Below are 8946 nucleotides of genomic sequence, written 5' to 3' on the forward strand. Positions count from 1 at the left end.
AAATCACATGCATATATAATCTATTGTATAACTTAAATTGAATCCAGTTCACGTATAAAACAGTCCTAAAATAATTAGCACACTATGATACAATGTTATATTAACAACAAATTTTTTTTACTAAAAGTCTCAAATATCCATGACGTATATATGAGGGATATTTTACCATATTTGTATCTCATATCTAATCATTAAAGTTAATTTGAGTAAGAATATTTTTGATAATAGAATTATTTTGAACTTAGTTAACAATTTGAGATTTTTTTAACAATAAAAGTGAAATATTTTGCGAACTTAGTTGTTTATTTTCTCATAATTAAAAATTGCTATATTTTAGCAATTGTTGCCATTGACTTTTCATTTCCAGACTAATTTTTATCAATATAAAATTAGTTTTATTAATAATAATTGAAGTTCCATTGATCCGAGGATTGACATTCTATTGCTGTTATTTTATATGTAAATATTTAACCTAAGTAACAAAATAAATAATAGCTACTTAAAAAAAGTAAAGAGGTGCTCAATTGATTGTGGTGTAAAATATTAGTATACAATTAACTAGAGCTTAAAATGGAATGAAATTTATTAAGTATTTTACTGCTAACGACTTTGACACCATTTAATGGTTAAAGAAAAAATAAAAGGGACATGGAGATTGGGATTGGTTCCTTGGTGTGAAAAAGGAGAGTTCCTCTAAAGTAATGCTGCGTCCAATTTTTGATGCATATGAAATTAGAAATGTGAAAGCTTTGCAGTTCATTCTCATTCATGATGAATTTCTTCGATTCTACATAGAATCGCAATTTTTTTCATTTAGCACAAAAATATTCTCTTTTTGTCATATTGATGGCTTTTGCTCTTAAGATTATCTACATGTCGGTGGTTAGTATTATTGATGAAGTTAAAGGTCATGGAAAATGTTACTAATTTCAGGAGAAATTATGTATTGTAAAATGGTTTAATAATTTTCTACTAAACATAACTACTGCATACAAAAGGAAAAGATATTTGATTTGATTTTACTTTGATTAGAATAACTTGTACCAGTAATAAAGAAAATAGTGATAGTGGTGTAAATTTTAAATCAACAATCAATGTACACATGATTGCAGTAAATTTTTAGTTGATTAGATTAATATATGACATAAAGTAGTAAGATTTAGTCATTTGTGAATTAACAATTTTAGCAGTTTACATAACATTCACCTATAAAAAATTATGATTATTATCAAATGACGTTTTATAACAATTTACATACCATTTGCCAATAAAAAAGGAGTTTGATAGAAAAAATATGCATACAAATCCATAATGTAAATGATACAAAGCATATTTGAAAGTCACAGAACTTAACAAATGGGTAAATTTATTATAATTTTCAAAGATAATGCTACGTTAATGCAACTTTAATTTTTATACTTGTGACCCAAAAAAATAAATTTATTAAAACTTTACCATTTTATTAAATTCATAGGAATTAATATATGAAAATTATGATGTATAAGTAAGTGCTATATACAACTCAGAAGATTTGTTGTTATTGTAATACAACTTTACTTTTTATAGTTGTGACCCAAAAAAATAAATTTATTAAAACTTTACCATTTTATTATATTCATAGGTATTAATATATGGAAATTGTGATGTATAGATAAATGCAATTCTATATATAACTCAAAAAATTTGTTGTTATTGTAATCCAAACTTTCTAACCTTTCACAAATTCAAAAATAATTAAGAATTTATAGTATGACGCATTATTCTTACATATTTTATAAGTTCATGTGCAAAAAAAAATAGTTTTCACAATATATTTAAAATGCTTAAAACATATAACATTTATAAATGATATGTATAATTGTGTATCATACATTTACATTACGAGTAATTACTAACTATAATACTAAGTTTCAATCATTAATAAAAAAAATTTTAGCATTATTTCAAATAAACTTTCTAATACTTGTTTCATATAAGTTTTTTTAAGTAAAATAGTAAATTTATACCACAAACTAGTAAATTTTGACCATTAACCAAATTCACTATTCTATCAACAAGATTTACTATTAATCTATAAAAACTTATTATTACTTGAGTTAAACTTACTCTCCAAAAAGTAAGTTTCGGATATAGAGTAGTAATTTATTTAAAAAAAAATAAGCTCCATATTTATTCCAATTTACTTTTTCAGACATAAAAGTTACTAATTTATTGAGTTAACTTATTATTTTTTATGTAAAACTTACTAACTAAATTTTTAGGTATTATCTTATTTAGGTGACCAGTCCAACAGGTAATCAAATGGCCATTAAAAATATTTTTACCTGTTATATTAGATAAAAACAGTTTTGTTACCATAACGATTGTTACTTCAGATTTTTCCTTAAATCTTTTTAATTTTTAACTTTTCCTAACCAAACATAGAAACTTAATCTTCAAAGGCGTTAGCAAACCAATGATTCTAGATTTACTCAAGAATCATAAAATTGGCATAATACTTATTTGTCAACATAAATAAGTATACCATCACTCGATATTAACTTAAATAAGTTGGTTACAATGTTATGCTCAGCTACACACACACACACAAACATGTTGTTATGCTCGTCTTTTCTATACATGGTTGGAAAACGTACTCGATTAACTGGTGATAAGTCATTTTATGCAAAACGTTTTTTTACTCCGTACAAACTTTGTAGTTCCCATAATTTTTAATGGCATTTGTAATCCGTGGTCCTCTTCTGAGTGAATCTCTTGGAGAGCGTGGTCCTGCCATGCATTGCAGATGGAGAGAGTTGGGTTCTTATTTTAATAAAAGTTTGGCTTTGTTGAAAACCGGTTTTCAAGCTTGGCTTGTTAAAAACTCGTTCTAGTTTAATTCATCAATTGTTGAAATTAAAATTGGACGATATTTTGTATTTGATAGCTTTCAAGTAAATAAATAAGTTAAATTTAAATAAAATTTTAAATTTTAAATAAGCAAATTTTTTGTTGGCTCATGTGCTTTTATATTTGATAGCTTTCAAGTAAATAAATAAGTCAAATGTTAGTACTGATGGACCTTATATTCATAGTATACGTCCATTACTGATAAGAGCATGTGCAGTGGAATGTCATGGGAGGTATACACGGAACCATTACACACATCATTCTACGAAGTAATGGTGGGCCCGACTGCAGTAATGGATAAATTTGGTTGAGGTTGACAACGGCAAAAATTTGGTGCAGCAAGTGAATCCGGTCATGGATCAGGATAGAGTAGGTTATACAAATGTATCGTTACTCGAAAAAAAAAAAAAAGAAGTGAATCCGGCCATGGATTCACATCTCAATTCTCATCTTTCAACTGCAACAACTAGCATAGACTCAGTGAATCCGGCCATGGATTCGAAACCACGCTATCATTTTTATTTATTCACAGGAAAATAAGACAAACAAGAGCAATCAAGGAAGGGATGCGGATTTTAATGAGTTTCGACCTCTTGCATGACTTGAACACGAGCTACGGTGAACACATTGCTCAATAATCCAGCCGACTACGCATTCAATCCGATGTACAATCCACAATCCGGCCATGGATTAATATGAAATCCGGTCATGGATTCGAAACCAAGTTATGTAATCAGGTCATGAATTTGAAATTAAGCTATACAACCCAGCCACCGATTCCACGTTCGTATCATTTTTATTTATTCACAGGAAAATAATTGTGAGGAAAATAGTACTAGCATAAGAATGAAAACTAGTATCCATTATGTTATTGTTTGTATTTTATTTCATTTAAATTATGTAATATTATGTTATGGAGTTCAATTCATTACATAAAGAATAATTAAAATGTATGGATTATATGATATTTTCAAATGTATCACATATTTGTTTAATAATTACATAATTATTTTTCAGAAAATAACAATATATTATTTTTGAGAGATAGAAAAAGATATATTGTTCAAACTCAAAAATTGATAATATTAATTTTTAGAAAATAAAAAATCCAAAAGGTAAAAAATTTAATGAAAGTTAATAATTTATTTTTTAAAAATAGTGAAATTATTTTTAAAAAAATTAATTAATTTATTTATAGGATATGAGTTGTGCATTATTAAAATAAATGTTTTATTTGATTGTGGACCAATACTATTACACCTTGTGGAGTGTAATCTATTGTAAATAAGAGTATAATAAAAGAGAAAATATTGAAATGCTGACGTGGCTTGTGGATTACACTTTAAAGAGTGTAAATCGCCGTGAATACCTAAGGAGGTAGGGCTACAAACGAATCGAGTTGTTCGCGAGCCACTCTAGTCAAGCTCGAGATGGTCGAGTCGAATTCGAATTCAAAATATTAAGTTCGTTAGTTCGCGAGCGAGCTTGCAAGTTTGAGTATAATATATATATATATATATATATATATATATATTTTATTTTAATAATAAAATTACATATATATCCTTAATATTTTATTATTTATTAAAAAATATTATTTTATTTATTTTTCAAAAAATAGAATAATTATTTTCATTTTTTCGAGCTTTAGCTCGAGGTCAAACCTGAGTTCGAGTTTAATAAAACTAAATCAAAACTCGATTCGATTAGATAAAATTCGACTCGACTGGATTCGTTTGTATTGCAGGATGACTTTGATACGCAAATCATAACAGTGTGTGCTGTATCTTGTTGGGGGGGTTTGGGGTTAGTGTTTAAGTCTCCTCAAGAATCTCAAAAGTTGCCGGTTTTGTGGTTTCTGTGGATTAAGGGTTGAGTACTAACTTACAAAAGTCTTTGGACTTGGTAAAAAAAAAAAAAAAAACAAACAAACGTGTTTAACCCGAATGGCATGCATTTTTTACCCGAATCCAGTTTTGATTGGCGGGCAACCCAAAATTCAACTTTCTTATCTCGAGAGATTCGACCGGCCTAAACCGAAGTTCTAATTTCGGGTGGGTTGAAGGCTACATCAGCATTCAGCAAGAAACATTTCTCAAAATATTCTCCCCCTTTTGCTCTCATAAATCGGGTGGGGTTTCTCGTCATAACTGAAGAATCTGTAGGTCTTAGGCAGCGAGGAAGTGCGCCAAAGGTAAGAATCGCATATGACTTCTTCCCTCATCTCATTTGTTTTTGTTGATAATTTGTTATGCTGTTTTTTTTTTTCCCTTTTTTTTGGGTGATTTGGTTTTGGATATCCAGCTATAAGTTTCTGGGATCCACAAGCCTGCATAAATTTGCTTAGCTAAAATTTGATCCTGGCTCAGCTACTTGTGATTTGGGCGGGGGGATGGGGGTGGGGTAGCGGGGCGGGGGTAGAGACGAGGGATAAAGCTGGTAATGGCTGTCCATTTGCTCAAAGCTTACGCTACATTTCACAGTCACAATGGTAATAGTTGTTTTCTTCAACTATTCTGCACATAATTTTGGAACTGCAAATTGCACTCAAATTAGTTCAATTGTTGGTATAGAAATGCTGATTCTGATAGGTGAAAATTTTAAATGGATTTGGGATGCCGGTATGGTAGTTTTTTTAGGACATTATCAAGAAAAAAAAAAGTTCTAAAAGATCGAATCTTTACAAGTCCTGTATCTAAAAAGACTTGACTGATATCTTTGCTTATTATATGCCGTTAACTTCTGAATCTTTACTTTGTCATGATTGATATCTTTGTGCACTAAAGTCTAAGTAGCTTCGACTTTCAGTCATGGCAAAACTAATGCTATTTTTGGCTCAACCAGCATATCCCTTTAAATTCACTTCTGGGTCAGCTACTGGAATTTGAAAATTTGGAATTTATTTTGGATGCATTTGTATTTATTCTCAACAGTGGTGACGTACATTTTAAAGATGTTCAATGTCCTGTTCTGCAACTTTGAACTTCTTGAGCAATATGTTATCAATATACAGCTTAAGAAAAGAGAGAGAAGACATGGTCAAACAGTGTTTCATCCTTTCTGGTGTATAGAGACGTATCTTATTTACATAAAGGCCTTAACTATAATATGCATCTTATATAGGTAGTTTGCTGGAGACTTATCCAATTCAGACTGTCAGACATTATTATATTAGATTTAATTCTCTCCCCATCATTTTTTTTTCCTTGTATTTCCCCCTCCTTCTTAAGGATCTTTTAGTTTTACTGACTGTTCCCGAATATTTACAAGAGAGCATTGACTTCAATTGTTGTTTAATCCAGATAACCAAGGGGATTGACCATATCCACAAGAGGTATAACCTCCGTCCTCGTCCTACTCGCAAGAAAGTGGATTACAGTGTATCTTATTGCGTCGCAGAATCTAAGAGTTATACCTTATATCCTCATGCTAATGATCAGAGGAAACTGCTGAGGCCTTCAGTACCATATGTTTCACCAGAAATTATCTTCAATATTCTTGTGTACCTTCCTGCATACGTACTTTACAATGTGATGAGGTGTGTCTGTTGAGAGTGGTACAACATCATCTCTAGTACTACATTTATTGATGCACACCTCCAAAAGGTGAAGCGGGGCATCCTTATGAGGCAAAGTAGTCCAGAATACTATATACATTATCTCAAAATGGTAAAGCATGATCTTCTTCAGATCAATGAGGTAGACTCTTCTACTTTGCCAACATATACAATGTCTAGTTGTAATGGTTTGGTATTGATGGCTAAAAGTGAACAGGAAAATAGTTATGTTGCAAATTTAGTTACGAAGGAAGTTGTTACCATCCCTCCTCCTTTAGCTGCAGCTGAGGCGTTTGCCTGCTTTTCAAATATGGGATATACTTGTTCCAAGAAATATAAACTGGTTGAGTTCTACATTAATCATCAGGGGAATTTGGAAGGTGGGATAATCACGCTTGGTGTTGATAAAGAATGGAGGTGCCTTTGTCAACTGAATGGAACTTGGAAATTTAAGAAATTTGGATGCTTAGCTTTCAAAAAGCCAATTGCTAGTACTGATGCAATTTTGCATTGGACACATAGGGAGCTTCCATTGATTCTTAATTTAGATCTTGAAACTAAGAATTTCTACACATGCGCCACCCCAAAATGTTCCGAGATGAAACGAAGGAGGTATTTGAGAACTGGGCAGTCACTTTGTTTTATGGATCCCTTGGGGAAGTTTTCATGGGAGCTCTGGTTCTAAAAGATTCAGAAACTGGAGAATGGACTAAGATGGCCAATATTGATCTAGAGCATCATGAGCAAATGCTCTGCCGCGGTTTATGCTCTCCAGGATTTCAAATTGTGCCTGTTGGTCTCCTGGAAGATGGGGAGATTGTAGTCCTCTATGTTGCACATGAAGGTGGAATCCCACATGATAGTTATTATAGAAAGATGCATCCATCTAGAACCGTCATTACTTATAATGTGAAGACAGGAGTGATCAACATATTTCACTTGGACAAGGGTAGGCCTTTTCAAATGAATGAGACTTGGGGGTGTATTCTGCATGCCAAGACCTTGGTTTCTCCAAATTTTTCAGTTAGTTAGTTGCTCTCTCTCTCTCTCTTTTGAGGTTCAAAAAGAGGGGCAAAAAAAAAAAGGAAGTTAGTTTGAGATGGAAGAAGAGGGAAGGAAGATTGGTTAAAATTAGAGTAGGGATCTTTGTTGTGAGATGAGTCTTTCTTTCACCCTTAATTGATTGATGTCATGATCATGAAGGTTTATTTAATTTCATTGTTATTTATGGTTTCACTCTTACTATTATGTTGTGATCACGGGAGTATTTCATATATTTTTTTTGTTGGTATTTATAATTTTTTTTTTTGGTTTTATGGCAAAGTTGCTTCTTTCAGAATATTTTGCTTTACTGCTGCATAACTTTTGTTTCTTGATGTCATTCCCTTCTTTTTGTTAACTATAGAAATTCTCTTTCTTGGCTACGTAAATGAAAGAAGTTTCAGAGAAAATCTGTAGTAGTAGTAGTTGTAGAATAAGAAAAGAGAGAAGAATTGCAGAAACGAGAGAGATAGAGAGAGAAGTTGAGAGAAGGAAGGAGAGTGTAATTTGCATTCTCAATATCGATGATTACAACTGATACACTCAAAATCACATTCATGCAATTTCGGCTGTGAATTTCCTTCCTAATCAGCAGTGTAACTGCTCAGGAATGTGACTCACTGCTAACTAACTGTTTGAGAAGCCACATCAGCAGTTAGGCAGAATGAGCTCCAACTGTGATGATTATGATCAGATGATCATAACAGACCTGTTTGTAGAGAGGCTGTTTTGTCGTTAAAAAAAAAATTTTTTTTTTAGGCATTACAGTTTTGATCCGCTGCATGGACTTGCAAAAGCTGTGGGAACCATGTTACAACTGGCTTCCAAGAAGTTTATTTTTACTTCAGGGTATGATAAAATAGTGTGGATATGGAATAAGGAAGAAGGGTTGTGTATTGCATACTCTTGCCCTCTTGGCTGCTAAATTCATGCTCTTGCTGCTGATACAAGGCTCTTTGTAGCTGGGGGTACAGATGGATTTATACATAGATGGAGGGCAGAGGATGGAAATTCTTGTTTGACCTGAAGGCTCAAAGCCAAAACTTTGGAAAGCTGTCGTTGGTTGGGACCATAAAGGGCCAATTATGTGTCTTGCGTCAGATGTATTGCTTTTGGGGCTACCATATACTATCCTTGAGGGAAATAAATCTGCGTCAATTTGCTGGGGCAAACTCTGAGGCTACTTCTGTTACCCATCAGATCACCACTATTGTGTGCCAAGTTGTTGCAGGTTGGAGACAAAAATGAAGAGGAACTGGGGAGCTTACCACAACATGGAATTTTGATAAACAAATTTTCTGTTCTTGTTAAGGAGCTTGTAGAGAGATAGTTGGCTAGTTTTTTTGTACAGATAGGTGTTACACTATTCGTGCTGTCCAGATTGGTTCTGTTAGACATCATTCCCTGCTTATTCAATGAAAGGGTCATATTTGCCTAAAAGAACTTGCTGTTATGAACCA

General features: G+C 32.2%; 1 long non-coding RNA gene across 2 annotated transcripts; it reads left to right on the top strand.

Moving 5' to 3' along the window:
• Positions 1-4822: 4822 nt before the first annotated feature.
• LOC113704017 (uncharacterized) lies at positions 4823-8946 on the top strand. 2 transcript variants are annotated; one of them, XR_011817257.1, is made up of 3 exons: positions 4823-5083; positions 6192-6587; positions 8246-8946. It is a non-coding gene; the product is annotated as an uncharacterized lncRNA (long non-coding RNA). The 2 variants fall into 2 exon arrangements; XR_011817258.1 differs by having other exon boundaries at positions 8335-8946.

Source organism: Coffea arabica, chromosome 1e (genome assembly GCF_036785885.1).
Source record: "Coffea arabica cultivar ET-39 chromosome 1e, Coffea Arabica ET-39 HiFi, whole genome shotgun sequence".
NCBI lineage: Eukaryota > Viridiplantae > Streptophyta > Magnoliopsida > Gentianales > Rubiaceae > Coffea > Coffea arabica.